The 24554-nt window shown below is 37.4% G+C and overlaps 1 protein-coding gene across 2 annotated transcripts in view; it reads left to right on the forward strand.

Moving 5' to 3' along the window:
- The first annotated feature begins 5281 nt into the window (after window positions 1-5281).
- AGTR1 (angiotensin II receptor type 1) overlaps window positions 5282-24554 on the forward strand; it is a 49125-nt gene continuing 29852 nt past the window's right edge. Inside the window, exons 1-3 of one of the 2 annotated variants that reach the window (XM_081063438.1) lie at window positions 5472-5565; window positions 11550-11684; window positions 14739-14823. The gene's annotated coding sequence lies outside the window, so the exon portion shown is untranslated. Of the gene's footprint in view, window positions 5566-11549; window positions 11685-14738; window positions 14824-24554 lie in introns of both variants that reach the window. The other variant, XM_081063439.1, reaches the window with a different exon arrangement.

Consider the following 24554-nt stretch of genomic DNA (forward strand, 5'->3'; position numbering starts at 1 on the left):
TGCATTTTTAAATAATTAATTTTAATAATTTGCTTTTATATATTTGTTTAATTCAGGAAAAAACAAATAATTTTCCAATAAAAGCATATTTAGCTGTTAATGCTTGATTTTTATCTGCTAATTTTGTTTCTTATTTTAGTATGTTCAAAGCATGTTTTAGTGAAATATAAATCTCTTTGCTAAGAAATATTTGAGAATATCATCCTCCCAATAAGATATTTGTTTTATATGAATAATATGTTTATACCCTGTAGATCTTCAAGTCATAAACAATGCAGAGAATAGAGAATGATGGATAGGATGCAGAAAGATTCAAGGACATAATTATAATAATGACTATTCTAATCTTTAAGACGTGCCAAAGGGGAGTTCCAGGAAATTACCAGTTAACATCAGTACTAAGAAAGCATAAGAACAAATAATAATAGAATCGATCAGGAAGTACTTAGGCAAGAACAATTTAATGAGCAACTAGCAGCGTGTGTTCCTCTGAAAAGATCACGGAATACAAACCAGACAGAAAGTGTGAGTACAAGCAGAGTCAGCCAAAAGAACCTGAATGTGTCTATTTAAAATTATGCCAATAATCATGTGAAAAAGTGTCTTGAATCAAGATAATCCTATAAGGATAAAGGTAAAATTAACTTTGAGTTGATATACTAGAAAGAAAGCAATTAATTTTAAAAACTAGCTATCCAGAAGATAACTTCAGCCCAACCACCCCTCTCCACCACCAGACCCCAAGTGGTGTATATGCGTGCCAATTGTATTACTTCAATACTCTTACTCCATCTCCCAACAAAATTGCTCAAACCTTGTTATTACGCGATTTTCAAGTCAGCCAAATATGGACTATTAACCAGGCTGTCTTAGCGAATGCTTCCAGCATGAAAACTAATGTAGATGAAATCCTGACAAGACGACAGCTGTTAGTAATCCAGAGGCTGCAGGTGAGTTCACTGAGTTTTACTTTTGTAAAGATAATTTGTTTACGTGTAAGAAAGTATTTGGACTGACAGTCAAATTAAACATTCTAAATGGACAGGAGGAAGCTTAATTCATTAGGAGTTGTCTCTAACCTAATGGAGCTCAAATAAGCTATCACATCTCCCCTCTGTCAAAGACAAGCCTTTCACTGATTAGTGAGGAGCCAGGAACCGGGCAGCTCACTCAGTAGGGTGGGATGTGCCCTGGGACAGCAGGGGTGGTCCAAGGTGCCCGTCGTCAGAGAAGCAGCAGCCCAGGGGACAGCCTGATATTCTGACCTCTGTAGTAAGTCAAAGACGGCTAGCATGACTGTGGAAACAAACTATCTGACACTAAAGAAGGGCCCACTCACCAAAATTGAACCAAAATACAAAAATTGGGATTGTATTCTGAAGACAATGAGAATTTAACTAACATTGGACAGCCTAATCTCTTTATTTTTCCTCAGTTAATTCAAACACAAATTTGCAAATGTCACCCATTTTTCTAGAATTTTTAATCTGAAAGTTTACTGAGTTCTTTATATGGGTCAAGATATATCCTCTTTACCATCCACCTGATTCTTTCTAGGTACTTTATTTCTCAGCACCTCCATTTTTTTAGCATTTATTATATAAATTTCCTTCTTTTAAAGTTAAATATTCAGAAAAGGGAACGCTAGTGCACTGTTGGTGGGACTGCAGATTAGTGCAGCCACTATGGAAAACAGTATGGAGGTATCTCAGGAATCTGAAAATGGAACTACCCTATGATCCAGTAATTCCACTCCTAGGCATCTACCCGGAGAAATCCAAAACTCCAATTCAAAAATCTGTATGCACTCCTATGTTTATTGCAGCACTTTACACAATAGCCAAGATATGGAAACAACCAAAATGCCCATCGGTAGATGACTGGATTAAGAAGCTGTGGTACATTTATACAATGGAGTATTACGCAGCCATAAAGAAGAAAGAAATCTTATCATTTAAAGTTAAATATTCAAGAAAGTGATACCAGTCATGTATATCAGTTCCTTTGTACAGAGTATGACGTATTTATTCAATGATTATTAACAATAATGTTCATACATTTAAAACGCTCATATATTACAACTCTTCTGTTGGGAATTTTATTTGTATGATTTTTTTTCATTCTTTCCTATCATCTATCAACATTTTTATTGGTGAACATAGTAATCCTGCTTTGTTTTTAAAAAGTGAAATTAATTAAATCCTAAATTGATCCATCTTCACTTATAATATCTGATTTCATCTCTAAAGTTAAGAGTAGCTTTATTCTTGTTATTCTTCTCTTTCCTCATGAAAATTTAAATATTTTTAGATGTTTTATTCATAATTAAAGCAAAATATAACTTAGAATAATATTTTCCTCTTTTAGATACTTCCAAGCATCTACAAATTTTACAACATTCACCAGCTTATTGGATAATACCCTTATGCTGTGGTGAGTTACAGAACGTTACAAATATTCTTTCTCCATCTTTATAAATGAAGGTGATCAGAAATGGTAGAAATATTGTCTGATTAATGATCTATAAAGTTTATAACTTCGTTTTTTTTACAGACGTTATATTTGTAAAAGATAAAAAATAAGAAGGGTAAAGCAGTTGTTAACTCAGGCTACATATTAGTTTCTGACAGTATGCTACTATACGGACAATTGAACTAAACCACCTGAGACTCGAGCCTTCATTGCAGCACATAGCATTGTAACACTCAGTGATACTTACTGAGTCTGTCTGCATGCCCTGGCCAGGAACGCTCGGCAATGCCGCTTTGTCCTCAGTCATCTCTTCCTTCATATTTCTGTTAAACTATTTAAAGCAGGATACTACTTTGGGTAAAGTATATTAAGTAAGATAGATCCTTTAGGATTTCTTAGAATAGTGATTGTATTTGAATATTTGGACAACATAATGTTTAGAATTATTGGGGTTAATAATAATAATAAAAAGCTAACATTTATCGAGCACTAATTACAGACCAGGCATTGTTCTATTTGCTTTACATGTATTAATTCATTTAATTCTCATTCACATTGAATTAGGTGCTCCTAGCACCCCCATTTTACTGATGAGTAAACTAAAGCATAGGAGATTACATAACTTGCCTAAGTTCACACAACTAGTAAACAGGATATTGGAAAACCCTTATTTTCAGGAAAGATCTAGATGTCAACTAGCTTGGCCACGCTGCACTGATGCTTCTTGAGAGAATGGAAAATGGACTCAGGGTCTCAGCTCCTCGTTCACGTCTCTTCCCATAAAAGCACGGTCCATTCTATTTTCAGAAACAGCATAGTGATAGGCCCAGTCACAGGGCGGAAGCAACTGGGGCTTCAAGTTTAATGTCAGCAAAAACCATCCACAGAAGTTGCCCCTCATTTCCCTTGCTTTCCAAACTGTTCCTGTGCTAAGTTCTGGCCTTCTTATTCATTCTAATTTCTTAATAGTGATGCAACTGTTATATAAAATTTGGATAATATAGACAAGGATAAAAAGAAAATATAACTTAAAAATACCCTTAATTACCACATTCAGAAATAGCCACTGTATGCATTTTAGTGAATATACATCCAATTTTTCTCCATGTGTTTGCATGTGTGTATATGTGTGGTGTGTGTGTTTTAGATAATTTGAATAACAGTATACATAGTGTCCCACAGGCTGAGTTTCACTGATTTGCATATCATGAACAGGATCCATATTGTTACACGTACTTCCACGTGACTCTCAGTGGCTAAGATCTACTCTAGATGTATCATAATTGATTTAACCAACCCTCCATTTGGGGAACATTAAGGTTGTTTCCACTTAAGTGCCATCATGCATAACCTAAAACATTATGATCATTTCTATCACCAAGTTGGAATTTGGTATAGGCATGACTATGATTAACGAGTTATAGCACTAAATAGATTCAAAAATATAAAGCTTTCCTGAATTCTAAACAATAATCACAGGAGCATTTCCTCATTTTACCCACAAACTCTGGAATTTGGTTGTCACCCACTTTTGACTTTTCTACAAGGCCATCTCTCTCTCCATCTTCTGTGCATAGTCTTTACATAAATAAACCTGATCAGCTGCCTATCATAGCCAGCTCAATGCATCTCCCCCCACCTCCCCAGTTATGTTACATGCAGGTTCTCCATTCTGTCTTGGTTTCTAGTTCTAATGTGTGCAGGCTCTGGTTGTGTCTTGCTGATCCACTGCTACCCTTCTTCCAGCGTCTGATACTTTGATCCATACTACACAGCGTACCCCTCCTGAAAAACCTCAGCCACCAAATTCAATTCAAACCCCTCTACTAATTTCTGCACTCCACACTCATGGAGAGCTGACATCTTTGTTTTGTTCCCGAACTTAGACGTAGAAATATTGTCTTTCACCATTAAGCGTGATGGTAATGAGTTTTTCATACACAGACTACAGTTTGAGGACGGACGTTCCTGTCTATTCCTAGTTTGTTGAGTGCTTTTATCATGAAAGGGTGTTGAATTCTGTCAATTTTTTTTTCCAATTTATTAATATGAGCCTGTGGTTTTGTCTTTTGTTTTATTGGAATGGTACATCAGTTGATTTTTGGTAATCTTGCATTTCTGAGATAAGTCTCACTTGGTCATGGTGTATAATCCTTTTTATATGTTACTGGATTTGATTTGCTAATATTTTGTTGAGGATTCTTATCTATATTCATCAGAAATATTTGCCTGGAGTTTTCTTTTCTCCTGATAGCTTATCTGGTTTTGGTATCAGAGTATTTGGTATTGGCCTGACAACATGAGTTGGGGCGTGTTAATGAAGAATTTATATTTTGTTTTTTGAAATAGTTTATGAAGAATTTATATTAATCTTCGTTAAATATTTGGTCATATTTTGTTTTTCAACTTTTTTCTATTTTTCTATTTAAAAAATGCCATTCTGATAGCATGTCCAATAGGAAGAAAGAATTCTACCCTTTCACCCCGTAACCCTGAAATTAACCTATGGGATGGCTCTGTGATCCACAATGTAATGTCAAAGTCTGAGTTACAAGAAAGAGAAAGGAGTCATCTAATTCATCTTGAAAAGTTTTCCAAGTTAAAAAAAAAAAAGTAGAGGAACATTAATCTCGGCTTGACCCGCTGCTCGTGTACCCCCAGCTGGCTTCCATTTCTGGACACCTCCCCATGTGGGGTTCCGGGCCAGGTGGACGCAGACCTGACACGGGAGATGGCCGGCGTTGTCCCGCTTCCGTCAGCATCTGGAGAGGAAGAGGGTTGGGCCGAGAGGGTCTCCTGGGGCGGGGCGGAGGAGGAGGGAATGCAAAACAGAGCCTTGCCCCTGGAACCCAGGGTGCAGCAACGCCCCACCCTATAAATCCGGAGCTGCCTGGGCGCGGACGACTCGGCATCTGTCAGCCTGTGCCCGGGCAGTGGACGACAGGGCTCCTGGACTGGCGCGCGGCCAGCAGCCTTCCCCGGCCCGCGGCGGCGGTCGTGGGGAGCAGCACCGGTGACCGGGGTGGCGCGCCCGAGCCCCGCACCAGCGCCGCCAGCTCGCTGCCCAAAGTGGGCGCAGCGCCGCGGGCGCGGGTGAGTGGACGCGGCCTTGGGGGCTCGCCGGGCTTGGGGGCTTGGGGGCTGCGGGGCGGGGTGGTCAGTTTCGTGTCACGGGGTCCTCGCTGCCCGCGCTGTGCTGGGGGCCTCCCGGGCTCCACGCCCGGAGCTGGCCTCCCTTCCCAAAATCAGGTGACGCGTCTGGGTTGGGAGGGCACAGTTTGCGCTTGTTTGCCACGTGCTCCCCAAATTTCATTCCCATTTTACCAAGCTCTTTCAAGGACAAGCAAGAAACCTGCAGAAATGGGATGAAACCAAGTGAACTTTCTTTCCCAGGCTTTTAGCTAACTAACTCGTGTCTTGTAACCGCGCGACCTGAATGGAGAGCGGGTAGGACTCTGACTAACGTCCGTTCCAAAGTTGTGCTGCTTTTAAGGCGAAGTTACAGTGGTCCCCACACTCCCCTTCCGCTTTCCAGGCGATGCCGCTGCCCCGCTCATCTCCCCTCCCCGCGAACCATACCGAAGAGTCTTGGGCACCGGACGCCGCCAAGACCTGGGGCAAACGCTTCCACTTTCAGGTGTTCCCAGATGTCCTTTGATCCATCAAATTGAGGGAAGGAGAAATCCCGGGCATCTCCGCATCTTAATCCCCACAGCCCTGGCCAGTGCCTAATTTGTAACTGAGTCAGGATTTTAGGAAAAACTCTTGCTGGCTCCTTCCCTCCACTCCACCTCTGTCTAGCACGCAATTCTCCAATTCTGTTAAATGCCCATCCCAGTCACTCCGCAGTGTCTGCCTCCTAAGGTCTCCAGGGTACCTCAGCAAGTTTTACCCAACGCGTTCCCTGCCCGGTTGTCTGTGGGCAGCCACAGACCTGACTATTGAACCCATCTGGCACTTCCTTACCATATCGTGGTTTGCTGATGGCTCCATTCAGTACCCACTAGCGGCCCCCAGGAGCCCTTTCTTTTGGAGAGTCTAGGTGGTCACTCTCTCCTGAGATCACTTTAGGAACTTGGCTACATTCATTTCTAGTGTCATCTGGGGAAGAGAAAGTAACAGTGAAGGAGGCAAGAAATCTGGCACCCTGCTGTTCTGTGGTATAAATCTGTAGAGCAAATGTACCTCCTCCTGAAGGGACCTCATCCCCATCATGCTTCTCTTGGCAGTTACCCCCTGAGCAACATGGGTCCCCAGGCCTTTATTTCCCTTTGCATAACCTGCAGCCCCCTTACAAATCTTCTCTAAAAAGGAAACTGCCTGCTTCCCTTGTCTCCTTGTTTCCCTACCTCTAAAGGCCTGGTGGATAATCCCCCCTTAATCCAAGCGCCAGGAAGCACCAGCGACTCCACTTAACTGCTGTATGCTCTTCAGAGATCTGTTTCACAACTCTGAACCTCAAGGCCCTATCCATAATGTCCCTCCAGTGATAACGTTCTTTGATTCCTTTTGTTTCTTAGTTATGGCTTGGAAACAAAAGTCTAAAATAATTGCCCTTTTAGTTCATGTTTGGTGTTCGCAGAACTGTCAAAATAACTCTCCTGTAAATTACTGACTCTGGAAAATCAGTAGGTTTTCCAGTACTGACTCCAATTGTCCATCCCCCAAATTATGGCTGACAGTTCCTATAACTTGGCTTGAGGCCCCAGGAGTGACCCCAAGTTGCTAGGTCTCAACATTTGCTAAAGTTTCATGACTATTAGTGTCAAGTCTATTGTCTACTGTCTCTGCCGTGGTTTCCTGACTTCATCGGGTTTTGTGCCCATCTTGAGGCCTTGATTTCTGGTTTGACCTTAAACTAAATCAGCTGCTCCATCATCCAACTCAGAAGAAAACTGGTTTTCTTCCACTGGTTTCACTGATGCCAAAGAAGACTCATCTTTGAGATTTAGAAAGTGTCTTTCTGTCACCATTGCTACGACAATGCTCCATATCCCGAGCTCTGAGCTGAAATCTTTGCTGTTACTCTCAAACCCCAGTTCAGTGTTCAGAAAAGAACAGAATTGTGGATATTTCAGGTTTCTTATTTTGGTGTTTTTTTAGTTTGAGGTAAGAATTGTATATGATTTTGAGGTTTGTTTGTTTTTTGTGCTACTGCCTATACTATTGTTGTTATTACTAGGACTAAATGACTAATTATTTACCTTATGCTAGAGAAAAAGTAATGAAAGAAAATTTGATCTGCTGCTTACCCAAAGGCCAGGTAAAACACTTAGCTGAGAAGCGTTTTGAAACTCATAGCGTAAGTGCATGATGCTTGTCTCCTGTAGTTTTTTCTGTGCTGTCACAGTGTCATTTTGAAGCAGTTGCCTGGGAGTTGCTGTATTTTGCATTCAAATTTGTTACAGGGACCAAGCTCAAGAGTCTTCCTCTCCACACCTATTGGTTTACCTAGTCCTTTTGCTGCTCAGTCTGGCAAAAGGCATCGGTGGATGTCAGAGAGCCTCTCAAACAGGCTAGGAAATTAGGAATTTTATCTAGAAGTTTGAAGTAAATCCAAATGTTGTGAAGATTAAAAAGCTGTCTTGAAGACATGCTGTGGCAATAAATAAATACAAAACCAGAGCAATAAAATATGACAAAGTACCCAAGGCCGGTGAGCAACACTTTTCTCCATGTTCTTTAGCGCTGGACAAATCAGCTTTTAAACACGTTGCCACTGAAAAGTGCTATGATTTTTCTTCAAAAAAGTCCTATGCTTTCTCTTTCAAAATTGCCTAATGACGTTGGATTACATGGTTTGTGTTTCTTTTGATGTAGGTGTTTATTAAAACAATATACTAAAACTCCCATAAGCAAAAGTAAATTTTGTTGCATTCCCAGTGTAAATTTAGTTCACTTTAAATTTTTGATTTTATTTGTGATATGAATTTTTTCTATAGAAAATCAACTTTTTAATGGCTCAATATATAAAGCCATCTTAAATCAAAGAGTATCTACAGGGATTTAAGGTAATATTGAACTGATTTGACAAGTGAGTTCCATTATCCTATTAAAGCTCTAAAATATGTTTTCAATCACAGCAAAAAAAAAAAAAAACAATCAAAAGAACTATGAATTTGCCAGATGTGTTGTGTCATTAGCTAGTGGTTAATTAATGACAAATTGACAATTGGAAATAAAAAACAAAGTATATATTTAGAACAGTCATGGAAATGACAAGTGAATCTTGCTCTCAGCTCTGGTTGCTATTTGATTTTGATTTTTTCTCTTCATAGCAGATGACCACAGGGGGAAAAGAATTCCCTTGAACATGAAAACCAAAATTGTCTTCCAAAACAAGGAATTCACTATATACTGTAAATACTGTATGACTGCATTATTTTACATTATTCTTATAGCTCAATTTAGAAGAGTTGTTTTTTGTTTTATTTGTTTGGTTCGTAACCTGGGTGCGTCATCTAAATGTCTTAAGTAGAAATAAATGTCTAGAGTCTACCAGTTAAACTTTCCTTCTTATAAGCAAGAACACTTTAAATTGTGTTGCTAGTCTCACATTTAATTTTGTGACATTTACAAGTTTTGAAAATGGGTAAGAAATAGGCATGCTTTGTTTTTCATAGTCTCATTGTGCCTTCATATCCCAAGTTCCAATTCTAGATGTCCTTACAATTCTAAATCATATAATTAATAATCATTCAGCTTGAGTCAAATTTTATGGGATTTTTTTTTTGTTCATTTTATACGTATATAAGTTGCTTTGTTCTTCACCAAATGATGTTAAAATCTTATTTAGATCACTGGATTTAAGTACTTTGGTTAATTTCCAAGTAAGAATATTGCAGAATTATATATACTGTTGTATATTCTTATGAGAGTGTATGATTGCTAATTTGCTCTCTAAGTTTTCTTTAGATATTTCCCATTTTATATTAATCAAAACTTGTCTTATCTACTTTGGAAGATGAAGAATTATACCTATGAAATATATTAATATTGGTAGAAGATACTTACAGAAGGAGTACTATGGGTCTGAGTGATATTAAGCCCTGAGGACACACCAAAGTAGTGAAATGATCTTTGCCCTAGTGAGATGTTGGTCAAGCTAAGTGCAGGTTTAGATATGGGTCTCTCTAAGCATCTCAATGCCACTGCGATGGGAAGCCACATAGAAACAACTCTCTTTCTGTCCACCTGTCAAACCAGTGGAATGTCTGATGTGGTCACATTGTTTGATTCTGGCCACTTCCATGATAACCACCACAATTTTCCCCTGCCCATGGAATTATAACTCCTTTGATAGCATGGACCACATCCCATGCTTCCTTATATTCTATTATTAAATGCTTCGCAAGTCACTTGCTTGCCTGTTTGTTGTTTGTTTCTTTGTTTGTTTTCTGCTTGAGCTATGGGAAATATTAAATACATTTTCAGATCCTTATGTTTTAAAAGACAAACGTTAGAAACCCTTTTCTGATTTCATTTAAGTATACTCTGTTTTCCTGAAAATAAGACCTAGCCGGACAATCAGCTCTAATACATCTTTTGGAGCAAAAATTAATATAAGACCGGTTAAAATAAGACTAGGTGTAACATAACATAACGTAACGTAACATAACGTAACGTAACGTAACGTAACATAACATAACATAACATAACATAACATAACATAACATAACATAACATAACATATGGGTCTTATATTAATTTTTGCTCCAAAAGATGCATTAGAGCTAACTGTCCAGCTAGGTCTTATTTTTGGGGAAACACAGTATTACCCTGTTGTAATGAAATGACTTAAAATTGATGCTCTAGTCTTACTAATTGGGGAATGAAGTATTAATACCTTTTTTTTTTTCAGTCTAAAACTGTAATGGTAAGGGGCAAGTAGAGGAGAGAGTAAGAAAAAGAGAAATGAAAAAGAATAAAATGTTGAACTGTTAAATCAGTGGTTCTTAACATGTTAGGAAACAAGTAAGGCAACCATATTACAATCACCTGGGGGGAATTTTAAATCCATACGTATTGTCTGCACTTTCCTTTCTGCCCTTTCCCCATTTATTCTATTGAGAACCACTGTATCACAAGTTAGGAGTAACTATCCTCAATTATCTAAGGTATCAAGGCCCACAGATGAGCACCACAACATAACCTAGGGGCTTGTTAAAAATGCAGACTCTCAGACCCCACCTGGACCCACTGAATAAGAGTCTGCATGGTAACAAGACCCTCAGGTAATTCAAAAGCACGTTCAAGTCAGAGAAGCATGAAACCCGTGCCTTGTCCAGAATGATCACCCAAAAGTTCTTTTCTTTGTAAATGAACAAAGAAAATGTTTGTTAATGAACATTTTAAATAAAACTAACAGCACACGTAATGTGCCAAACTCAGTGTTCAGTCTTTAAACATTTTTTAATCCTCACAACATCTCTATGAAATAGCCACTGCTTTCTCGTCACTTTGTGGCTTGGAACACGAGACAGGTAGCTCACCCAAATGGAGTAACTGGTGGAGTCAAGACTTAAAGGTGGGGATTCTGATTCCTGCGCTCTTAGCGACTACCCCACCAGGTCCGCTCTACACCAGGCTGCCTGCTTTATAAGGCCAGCTCATTACTTGGGACTTGATATTAAGTTATAATTTGAAATCAAGTTCTGTTTCTCTCATAGAAAAAAAACAAGATCTACTCCATTTTAGTTATAACATTCGCCTGTGATCTTACCTGTAGGTACAATAATGAAGAATTCTAGAAATTCCTTCTTTAGTTGGGAAATACTAAAATGGACAGCCCTTTATTTAAAACTTAAGGTTGGATATCTCTATGTTTCCCTATAACTTCACTAAAATGTACTGTTTTTAACCTTTGGCGTTTTGACGGTATAAAAATAAAGTTATCTCAAATTGAGCAAGTCATTTCCTACATACATAAACTGTTCAGCATTCCAACTCAAATTGTATATCAGTCTTTCAGCTTTTAATGTAAACACTTAGTTATCTACAAGCAATGGTTTACAAAACTGTAGTTGAATGTAGTTACTAACCTGTCGATGTGCAAGTAAGTGGAAACTTATTTTCAGCCAGTGACTCCGTGAACAATTCAGACTCCGAACACGTTCTCCAAGGGTACCTAGATTCTCTGACAGCTGTCAGTTGGACCCGGCCAAATGTCTGTTGTTTTGATTGGGCTCGTTGATGTTGCTCAAAAGATTGAGGTGAGTATTGGTTCCTAGTGAGCATATTTGAGAGGAGAGGTGCGTCATCCCGACTGAGCAGCTGCGGTTTTCTCAGTAATAGAGGGACATCCCTGGGAGACAGAATTTCACCAGCTGCTTGGATCTAGAACTTTAAATGTACAGGCAGAGCTAACAATATATCGTCTAATTTGTATGTTACTGGTTACGTCCAAATGGAGAGGAAGCAGTGTTCACTGCTTATGGCAGGCAGTGTTTGTTAGTGGTAATAAGTTACAACATGCCAGTGACGCTCTTAGGGCCCTTCCGAGGCCTGCTGGTTTCACTATGCCCAAATACTTGTGACTGTGACTCAATAGATGCTTCAGGTATTTTTCTATATAATTTTTTAAAAATTTCACTGCATTTACTTTAGTAAACTTCATACATTTATAATTTTATCATTACATATACTCTTTTTTTCAATATTTGACCCAAACTTTTCTTGTTATCCAATTCAGATGCATTTTCCAAGCGTCTAACTCTCTGTGGTATGCTCCTGGAGCAAGAATGTGCCATTAGCCCAGCTCTAATCATCTCTTTCCAATCAAATGATGTCACTTCACATAAAACACATTATACCATGATGTCTCCCAGCCCTTAACCTTCACACAATTAATCGCTGCCACTTTATCAGGAATGGAAAAGAATCTGATGTGATTACTACATAATGATTTCTTGAATGTGTTCTGGCATTTGATTTACCAAGTTAACAGAATGGATCTTTGAGAGAAACACAAATCTATTCCTATTCTTTGAAATTCCCATTAGGTTAAGCCATGCATATTTAATATAAAATATATTTAAAATATTTAATGATAAGGAAAGGTAATCGGAAGTGAATAAAGCAATGCATAAAATAGAAATCATGACTGTGATCCAGTGTGTGTGTGTATTTGGTAGATTCTCATCAAAGTACCATTAAAGCGCTACTTGGGTGTTTTAATGAAAATAATTTAGGTATATTAGCACTGATTCATGAGTAACATCACTGATATTTTTTTTTAAAATGCCTACATATTTGTAGAACAGATAACAAAGACTAGAAAAAATATGTAACAGATCTTAAAAGCTTTTGAGTGTTATTAAGATCAAGGCTAAGATCAAAAGTGATTTTTTCTTTCCTTTTTTTTTCATGTGCTTTCAAGATTTCCAATAGTGAACCTCTGTTACTCATACTTTTTACTTTCTGTTTGTCTTGGAATTTCTATTACTTTCCTTCTAACTCAGTCTAGATTTCAGATCTGAGACAACCACTGTTAACTCTCTGGAGAATGCAACTGACAAATCTGACCCTGTCTCTATTTTGTTTTTTTTTTCTCCTAAGGTACATTAGAGTCTTTCAAGCATCCACAGAATTCACACCACAGTGGTATTTTGTAGGAGAAATCATCTTACGGGAAACATCTTTTGCTATAACAACAAAATCACCAAGAAATAGGAATACAAATAGATCCTTCTAATGTCAAAATTCTATATAACAATGCTTTAGTAAAGTTGATGTACGTTATTTTTAAAAAGTAACCTATGTACAATCTGCCTGATTAACTCTTCAGCTTTAAAAAAATTCTTACTTAAAAAACAAACAAACAAAGAAAAGAACAAAACAAATCCATAATGAAATACATTGACGAATTTGGCTACATGAAAAAAAGAAAAGAAAAGAAAAATGGCTGTGTAGTAAAACGCACCATAAACAAAGTAGAAAGATAATCAGGAACTTGGAAAAGCTATTTGCCACACATTATATGTAAAATGACAGTTACATTAACATATCATGAGCTCTTTAAAATAAGACATAATGAACAACCAAATTGAAAAATGAGCAAAAGTCATGGCTGGGCAAACTAGTAGAAGAATAACTATGTAAAATAAGAAAGCAAAGAGAAGCTCAGTCTCATTCATAACCAGAGAAATGCAATTTAAAATACACACTTTTTACTTATCCAACTGAGAAAATAATTTAAGATTTGATAAAAGATTTTTCATATTGTAAATTGGTGTAATTTTTATAGAGGATACTTTCTAAGTATCTTTCAAAAACTTAGAGGGTACAAACAATTTGCTTCAATAATTATGTTTGGAACTTATTCTACTGATATATTCATATAAGTACAAAAATACATATGTATAAATATCATTGAGGCATTTTTTTTCAAGCAGTCAAAAAGGGAAACTGAAAAAAACACAAAAAACCCTAAGGCCCATTAATGGTGGGCTGGTTAAATAACTTACCATGTATCCGTGCAATAAATATAATACTGTATGGTCATCGAAATGAATAAGGTAGATTTATATACAGTGATGTAAAAAGTTCTGCTAGCCACATTATTAAGTTAAAAATAAAGAAAGCAAAGAGTAGAATAGTATGATGTGTAAAATGAAAAAAACATGGATACACACATGGATATACAAGTCAATACATTTTATTAAAGTCCTAAAAGGATACATAAGAAACTATTAGTAGGAAGTATCCATGGGAAGTGGATCCAGAGAGACAATAAGGGCTAGGAGACATGTGATTTTATATTATACTCCTCTGTAACTTGACATTTATATCATATGCATGTATTATATGAAATATAAAAATAGGAAAATATATTTTAAAATATTTTACAATTATGATTCAATAACACTTATCTAAGCATTGTATTAAAAATAATCATTTATCAAAGCTTAACTGTAGATTCATGAGTAAAAATCTATTATATTTATTTAGTAATTATGTCTACATTAGTGTCTTAGAATAAAATTGTACGATTTCACCCCAAAATATTCTTTTTTCCTTCTCTAGTGTGTGTTTACAAGGGTACCGGGGTACTGCTGGCTATAAGCAGGAAGAGAGTGAGATCCCACGACAGAGCCATTTAGTGCAGCCTAATGCTATATAAGGAAAAATATGCCCTTAATGGGCCCAGATGATTTCATTCCCTCTGAAAATATTCATAAGATGTAGTGCTAATGCTTACTCTGTAAATTGAAATATAAAAATCTGACCATATTCAGTGAATCACACTAATCTTTTTTTCTTTCCAGATTTCATACATGATAAATTGGTCTAAAATGGCTGGGTTTCTATCTGAATAAGACACTGAAGCCATCCCAGAAGGTCTGCATCCAAGTAAGTGTCTTATACCTATAGCATTGTATGAGGTGTGATCAAAGCATACGATGAATGTTTAAATAAAAAATAAAAAAAATTATTACAGTAAAAGACACACTGCCATTAATACCCCTCAAATACTTCCCCTCACTTCGAACACCCTTATCCCATCGTTCTGGCCACTTTCTGAAGCAGTTCTGGAAGTCCTCTTTTGTGAGTGTCTTTAGTTGCGCTGTCGTGGCTACCTGCATGTCCTGAATCATTCTGACATTGGGGAAGAGCCAGAAGTCACACTGTGCCACATCCAGTGAGTAAGGTGGATGAGGACACACTGTAATGTTTTATTTGACAGAAATTGCCGTACCAGAAGCGTTGTGTGACACGGAGCATTGTCATGATGGAGGATGATTTACCGCACACTTTAAAAGACTCCTCTCAATTGTAGTTCACACCTGACTGACTGCACTGAACAAGTTGAAACTTGTCACACACTGTTACTAAGGTTCGACGTGTCACTTCCCACATTGAAGATCCCTGTCTTTCCGGTGGATGGCACTTGGCAGTAGCATGCACCGTATTTTGTGATCACACCTCGTATCTGTCAGTAGTTTTGTGTAATATGTCAATAGCGGAGGTAGCACAAAAGTCACAGAGACCATTGTCTAGTGACAGAAACAAAAGGAGCAGAAAAGAAGGAAATTACAGTCTTATCTCATCCCTTCCAATACAAGGCTTAAGAACACGTGTGCATTTCTATGATACTAAATGTAAGCAATGTCAGAATTACCAAGATGTGCCCGTATCTGTGCTGACCTATGTGAGAGCAGTGCAGTGCCAGTGACAGGCCCTCCTTCTGGCCATGGGGGACTACTCTGAGCAGTGCAGCACAGGCCTTCAGGAGGGAAGTGACTGTGCTCTTTCATCAGCCGTGACATGGGACGCTTCGCCTTTGTGGGGCCTCGGCACTTACTTCCAGAAGCACAGAAACCTTAAAACTTGACCTACTCACTTTCTGAAAACCCTAATGTTTCAATCTCATTCTTACAAAAATTTCCCTTACTCCAGGATGATGTAGGGAAAACAGCACTGTGAAATTGGAGGTAGAGGTGCCCCTTTATCCCCATGCAGTCTTGCCCCCTGGTAGAGTCTCACAGAATCCCACAGCAGGGCTTTCCACTCAGAACCTGACGGGGCAGCTGGTGACTCTCAATTAGTCCAACTGCTGTCATCATATGCACTTGTACGATAGTGTTCATGAAACTGCTCCGGGATTGACCCAGTTCGCAAGAATTTTTTTTTCCTAATTAAAATTCACCTCAAAGAATAAACTCTCAGCTTCCCAAATTAACAGTGGAGACACTCTCTAATCCCTCCAGGGAGAATGAAAAATGTAGCTTGTCCCCTTCTGAATGCATGTGATTGCATTTTTTGAAAGTAGATAAGTGGTAGGTGGGTAGACAAAAGTTGAGGTGAGTTTATTCTTTGCTCCATTGGCAAGTTAGGAAACACTTGCTGGAGGGCACTCCACAGTGGTGTTAGGAAACTATTTAGGACTGCTTTAATCTTAGAGACAAAAATAGTAACATTCCACAGAGTTCTGTCACAGGAAATTTTTAGTTTTTTTTTTTTTTGAGGTGCAGTAAAGCCTAGGAAGCTGCACTATGTGTGTTTTCAGCAAAAATCTAGCTCTGGATAAAGTGCATGAAAATATATGTCATTGTTAGGAAGACACTGAGGCAGGAAGCTTTATTTTATGTCCTAAGAATTCTGAATAGAAGGAGATGTTTGTCCGTAATACCCCTTCAGCCTTACCATGGGAGAAGCAGGACAGTAACTGGGGGAGTCCTGCTGCCATGATTCTCGAGCCTGCTGCCCTCCTACATTTTGGAAGCCCTCAGTTTCTGACTAACATTCTCACATTTATAACAAAACTTGCAAAGTAATATGACATTTTGCTTACAAATAGCAAAACACTGAAGAAAACATTCTGTAAAATTTTAAACTTTTTCAAACTTTTGAATTTCAGATGAATAAGCAAAACATGCTTAATTCTAAGAATTTTTTTTTAAGGACTTATGTTTGTTAAAGAACTGATGCTATACCAATTCTGCCACTAACTAGCAACTTTGCCTTTGGTTTCCTGTAAGATAGTCTCCAAGGCCCCATCCCACTCCGTGAACACTATACTGAAACACAAACGGTGTTTTCAGAAAGAACTTCTGAACTTTGTAATGTTCCTTTACCCAACTTACGACTACAGAACTCTGATCTCTTATTGATTGAAGCCAGTAATGTGTAAATAGCATTTCAAACCTTGTTTTATAGGTCCAAAAGAATTTAGGTTGAAATCTTACTTATAAAATGTGGAAAACTGTCAGAATTAAGAATATTAGAAAGAATAAAAGCCAAACTGCCCCATATGCTTGAATTGTTTTTAAAAACATACAGCAATACCATTGGAGAGAAAACAGATATACCATAACTGTCTAAATATACAAAACAAAAATGTCAATCTGTGAACAAAATTCTTTTCAAGAGGTATCTGCAACAAACATTCAGAACACAATCATTCCTTGGGAAATGGAGTCTCCTAAGCATGACTATTATCTGTCTGATGATATCTAGAACCACCTAAATTTTATGCAGAATCATCTTGGAGTTTGCCTACCTGGAACTTCCGGTTACAGAGCAGAGAACCCTAAGCCCTAAAGGCAGGGGCTTGCCCAGAGCCTGTAGGCGGTTCCAGGTCTCCTGGCTCCGGGTCCATGCTCCTTCCATTTCGTCACATTATGCTCTAGCATGTGGCTCCAAACCTGACTACACACTGACACCATCCAAACTTAAAAAATTCTGATGTCTGTGCTCTACCCCAGATTTGTGGTTTATTCAATTGTGGTATAGCCTGGGCTCTGACGTTGTTAAGAGATTCTCAAGTGATTCTAGTATGCAGATATGTTTGGGAACTTCTCAGAACTTATGAGCCAGAAGAATTCCCTGTAAGTGCCTGCCTTTTTTTTAAATCAATAATTATAGTCCTATTAGTGAGTATCATTTTTGGCTGCTTCTAATTTCTAACAACCTATCCCTAAGACCTTTGAGTTTACTGTTTATAATCCATCGTGGGCTTTTAAAAAATCTGCTAACCAAACCAGTTAAAACTAGCTATCAAATAAAAATAAAAAATCTGTGCTGATTGAGAATTGGGTTCCTTCATTTGCATACACTTTGGTATAGTTATGTTAGCTTCTTAGATGCCTTTGTCAGGTACAGCCACGTTGGGAAATAGGCAATTTCTTATACACTTAAATAAATGCTTAACAACCGACCTATGCTGCTTGTAGGTATTTACCTAGGAAACATAAAAATATATGTTCACACAAATACCTGAACGTGAATGTTTATAACAGCTTCATTCATAATCACCAAAAACTGGAAACAATCCAAATGTCCACCAACAGGGACATGGAAAAAGAAACTATGCTCCATCCAGACAATGAAATACCACTCAGCAATGAAAAGGAGCAAACTAGGATCTCACTAAGAGAAAGAAGCAGACAGAAAGTGCTACAGACTTTGTGATTCTATTTATATGACATTCTGGAAAAGGCGAAACTACCGTGTTTCCCCGAAAATAAGACCTAGCCGGACAACCAGCTCTCGTGCGTCTTTTGGAGCAAAAATTAATATAAGACCTGGTCTTATTTTACTATAAAACTGGATCATATAATATGATATGATATGATATGATATGATATGATATGATATGATATATAATATAACATAACATAACATAATAAATATAATATAATATAATATAATATAATATAATACCAGGTCGTATATTAATTTTTGCTCCAAAAGAAGCATTAGAGCTGATTGTCTGGCTAGGTCTTATTTTCAGGGAAACACGGTGTTGAGACAGAAATCACTCAGTGACTGTCAAGGACTGGGGTTGGGAGGAGGGGATAGACTAAAAGAGGTATAAGAGAATTGTGGGAGATGATGAAAATATTCTGTATATTGACTGTAGTGGTCATTACACAGCTGGATACATTTGTCAAAATTCATCAAATAATACATTTTAAAAGGGTGAATTTTACTGTATATAACCTGTACTTCAATAAATTTGACTTTAAAATTTTTTTTAAGCATTTTATGTACTCATCTAAAGTTAGAGGTTCTTGTTTTCTTAAAAATTGTGAAAAGAGGTACAAACAGTTTTATTGAGCTAATATATGCCTGTTGGCTTGTTTACCTTCATCATTGACATCTCCGAGTAAGAAAAACTGCAAAAGATGTAAGGTCATTTTTATAGGCTAATATTTCTTCCTTACTATTTATATTCTCTAAGATTTTATTTTTCCTACAATGATAGATATGCCTCAATTGTAGTGACCAAAACTGATTTATGTTTTATTTAGACAATTGGAGAGCGAAGCAAAATAAATCTTAGACCACTTCATCTTCTTTTCTTTTTTTATGGGAATGTACAAGATAGAAGTCTTCATTTTTATTTTCAAATTATACATGTCACAGATAACAGTAGTCTGTTTTTAATTTTAATTAATAGAATCACCCCTTGTTATAGATATTCTAAAGTTCTTAGTTACCATTTCCCACTAATCCGATCTAATTATTAGAACTTCAGTCTCCCTTACTTTCCAGTCACGTATACCTTGCAGTTCAATTACATTTGGTTCCTGTACTAATAGTCATGCGTTACACAAGGCAAAAAATTAAAAACAAATTTGTCTTTGAATCATTGAAGCATCAAGGATTTGAAATAGCTACATAATTAGCTGTGAGAAAGACATAAATATCCCGCCATTATTCCTTTTACTCATGTAATAGTATCATTTTTCAATGAAATCACAAATAATAGAAGTTTGGACCCAATTTGGAACTGTCAAATATGAATCCTAGAGCCTTACCAATAGAAAAAGGCAAAATGAACATTTGTGGGGTTTTTCAATAAACAAAAATATAGTGTTTTTTTTCTAGTTTACTCCAAATCACCTATTATTCACACAGTTTATCTACAGAAACACCGTTCCTAGGCTTGAATAATATAGGTAGATAGGCTTAGAATATAAATAACTATTTAGGAGATTTTAATTTAAATTACATTAGTATTAATATTTTTATTAAAAGAGCTCAGAGAATTAGCCTTTGAATTTAGAGGCTCTGTTTTGTTGGCAGAAGAGTTTTTGACCAAACTAGTGATGGCATCCTCTCCCTTCAACTACTAGTCATTCCTTTTAAGTCTTTTAAGGAGACTTAGACGTTTAGGAGTAACTTTTTAAATTCCAGAAAGGTCTAGGCTAACCTTAGAAATGTACCAATACAGTGCATACCTGGCAGAAGGTAACAGTTACCTGGATGTAGGTCTGTGGCATCTTTCCAGAATGTAAACAAGTGCTAAGTCACCCATGGGGCCCTAGGACAAGAGGAACAATATCGTACCACACATCCAAAGTCCATCGGGAGCAGCCTTCCTCTTCTCACCCAGGCAAAGCCAAAATAGCTCTGCACCCAGCACGGGCCACCACAGAAAGTAAACAGTGCAGAACGTCTGTCTCTTGAGCCTGAACTTTGGCTCCTCAGTGATACTCCCAGGTCACAGAAAGAATCATGTGGGTGTTTTGCTGCCTTCTGGTCCCTCTAGTGTGGTCTGTATATAGAGCAGGAGCATAAAACGACTGCGTGGCTTCCTTAACAAGGCAAAGCAAGAAGTCCAACCTGCTTCGGCAGTGCGAAAGCAATGCAAATTCCAGTCCTTGACAATGGCTTCTCATGTGATATATGTAACACGAATGGGCTAGCCATATTTTATTCACCTCTAAACCATTAATGAATGCTACTCTTCACCTTACAAAGAACACGTTTCTCTATACACAACTGAACAAAGAGGGAACATTGGAAATGGCCCTGTGAGAAGTACTGGACCACAATGCACCAGCTTGCTTTGGGGCAACTGAAGTGGTTAGTAGGCTCCCCCTGGATTTCTGCTAGAATTTAGATTTAATTAGATGGGCAAGTTAAACAAAGTATATCGTCTGAATTAAAGAGTGAGAAATACAACATGCACCAGTTAAGTGGAAAAAAGTTATACTATAAATGAAACAATAAATGTCAATAAATTTATTTGAGTTTATTTAAGATATATGACAAATTTAACAGACCTAGTTTAACATCTTAACATGAAAAGATCTGTGTAACCAATTTTGTGATTTCTATCTCCTTAGGAGGATGTTTGGATATCTTTAACTTTCATATTTAATATATTTTTTCTTTTTTTAGTTTCCATGGTGTCACCATCCATAGAAACAATCCATATTGGTTGAATCTGTATATATATATTTAGCTAAATATCCCAAGAGAAAATAATTCTGTAATCCTCCTCAGCAATTCATCTTGACAATTAAGAACCCTTAAGCTAAATAGAATAATTCATTTCACAAGAAACTTTTATTCAATGTGCCTAATTAGTTTTAGTTAACTTTATTAATGAAATGTCGTAAATCAATTAGGTTTGCAATAATCAGTTGCTGAAGACCCAAGAGGGTCCATATCTCTCACAAGAGAGGAAGGTGATACACAATTTAGTTGGAAAGCAAATGTAATTAGATTTGATCAGTTGAGTATTTCTATCCTGATGTGGAGTCAGACACATAGTCAAGCCTGAGTATATAGTTGAAAAGAGGTAGAAAAAACAGTGTCACTTAGGAAATGTCTTCATGTTCCTACTGGCCATACAGTGACAGCTGAAGCGGGCCTTGGAAACCACAGGTAGACAGGTTTTCTCCAGCAGGCCTATTTTTACATATCCTTTTTAAATCTCAATGCCTTTGGGTGGGGTTGTATATAAAGTCTCCTATTTATCACAGACCCTACCGCTCCTTAATGCCTTACATTGGGGGGCTTCACACAGTTATGTAACTGCCAAAATCCTGATGGCATTTCAGTTTGCAACTATCGTGACTAGAGTTTTGTTTTTGAAAGGGTGTGCGGTAATCCTAGAGTTTCTTTTCTCCTCGTCTAAAATAAGGATATCAAGGACATGTCATGACAGCAAGAATCCTTCTCGATGAGAATTGTATTAGATACAACTTATTCCTATTTAGGGCTGCAGTTTGCAACAGATTCTGCTGTGATTCATTCAATAAGTATCTTTGTTGGACACGTATATGCCAGACACTGTTCTCAGCACTACAGACCAAGTGTGAACAGGCAGACAAAAAAAGCAGGCCTCATCGAACTTGTATTCTAGCCCATGTAGACAGAGAAAACAATCAAGTAAAATATACAAAATGTTGTAAGACGTGGAGAATCGGACTAGAACGTGGAAGCGGTTGGAGGAGAAGGTACAGTTTTAAAAGGATGTTTAGGGAAAGCCTCCTTAGAAAAAAGGAAAGAACTCTATGAATCTCTGGGGGCAGATGGCTCTAGGCAGAGGGCAAAGCAAGTGCAAAGGACCAGAGGCAGCATATTCGAGGCACAGCAAATAGGCCAGTACCCTTAGAAAGAATGACTAAGAAAGGGTGATCAAGTATTGAAAATATGACACACTAACAGGTAGAAAATAGTGACATTTAGAATGGATGCTGGGAGAGGGGAAGCAAATGGGATTTTAAAGCTTACATGGTATAAAGAGTTTATCCGCTTTGACATGTAGTGAAATGTTTCCAAAATTGGATATTTTAGAAATTTAGCTCTATGATTCAATCCCTAATGGCTGGTTCTATGGCTATAACTAATCAGAAACCTGCATTTGATGTCAGTTCCTCCTGGACACACAGCTGATTTATTTGGTGCCTTTGGTATATTTCCAAACACTGCCTGTCACTGACCTGTAATCCCACATCTCTGGGCCTTAAAACAAAACCCCTCCAGTAACAGAGAGTTGGGGGGGTGCACGATGGTGTCATTAGATTACTTTTAATAATAATTCTTATTCTGAGACAAATACACCAATAAACAAGTCCTAGGAATACCACCAAATGGAAAACGATCACATATACTGGTTATTCCATTTAAATTATTTTATCTTCAAGTCCAACAAAAAGAAAATTCTAAACAAAAAGATATAGTTAGGATTGTATATGTGGCATCCATGCACATATAACTAGGAATAAAACTATTTAATGGAAAAATTCAAATTCAACCAACTTGGAACATGTAAGGTGATCTGAATGGGAAGGAACAACCCTGACTTTTATTTTTCAGTGGTGGTGGTTTTTCAGAATCCCATGCCTTTTTTTCTGGCCTGCTATTCTTCAAGATTTCCTAATGAGGATTAAGGAACAGGCGTATTTAACAATTTGTATTTGCCGGTTGGAAACAAGAAAATGAAGACAGATAGTTTCTCTCCTGATAATTTGATTCTCTAAGCTCTTCTCCTACTAGCTTAGGCAAAAGCCTTAGTTACTATTTCAGCAGATGGGACCATGGAAAACACAAGCCTCTGTGATTGCATGCTTCTCCAAATGGGCTGGTTCTTTAATTGCCTTACAGGCCTCCACTAGAGATTTCTGGAAGAGTAAGAAGCGAGAAGCTACCATAAATAGAATGAGAATTTAAAAAAAAAAAAAAAAAGCAACTTCCTTTATTCTAGAAAAACGATACCCAGTGGCTGGTTAACAATGCTACTGTAAACATTTTTGTACATTTCCTGTGCACATGTGGAAGAGTTTTAGGGTATGTACTTGGAAGTGGAAATTATGATTTGATTTCCAAAGAGGTGGGGATATATATATAAGTAGACTCCTGGAAATGGGGTTGTGCTGACTTGGCGGAAAGAGGTTGGGTTCAATCCTTCACTGCCAGTGGGTGGCTAGCTTTTAAACTGAAATATGACCCCAGAAGAACTTCTGATGTAATTCCAGATCCTAGGACTAGTTCATGATACAAACATTTATTTGTAACTATATAAGAATTTATTTCCCAAAACCTCTCATGTCACTGACATCCCATAAAATCAACCTTGCAAGGAGCTAGAACATTCTGAGAATATACAATAGATAACTTTAAATGAGAGGTTTTCCTTATCTCACACAAAAACATGAAAGTTGGTAGGCATTGACTCCGACTTCTGTCCAGGCAAGTGCCTCTAATTTCAGAAGCATGTACCTCTTTTGTAACTCCAGGGTGTCCTTGGAAATTGCTGCGGAAAGACCAAACTGCCAAGTCTAGTCCTCCTCCTCTTAGTAAAACATTTTTAGTTGTATGTCAGTAGTTGGTCTTTGTTCTCTTAGCGCCATTGCAAAATACAACAATTATATTTCTAAATCCCAATAATATTGGAAAGACAAGTTGAGTTAAAATAATGCCTGAAATTGAACCAGAATTCTGACTCTAATAAAAAGCTAGTTAGTCACAACTTCCTTCAAATCCCTCTGCCACAGAAAAGAGATACTGAAAAGAGATACTATACAGCATTTTAGGGCAAACAAACTTTCCTCAATTGCTAGGGGTGGAGTAATGAAAGGGGTGAAAATCGCATTTTAAGCACGATCATTTTATTTCTTTTAAATCCCTGAGGTTGATCAGATTTTTAACTTCAGTTTTTTAACTGCCCTGAAAATAATTTCTGTCTCTAGGTGACTCTTATTTCAATGCAATATTTTATCTTCTTTATCTGGTAGAGTCACTCATTTAAGTCATCATCCAGATCAGAAAGAAATAAGTGAGACGTAAAGTAATCTAAATAACACATCTTCTCACCAAGAAAACAAATGAAAATAAAAAAT

This window comes from Rhinolophus hipposideros (genome assembly GCF_964194185.1).
Source record: "Rhinolophus hipposideros genome assembly, chromosome: 2".
Lineage (NCBI taxonomy): Eukaryota > Metazoa > Chordata > Mammalia > Chiroptera > Rhinolophidae > Rhinolophus > Rhinolophus hipposideros.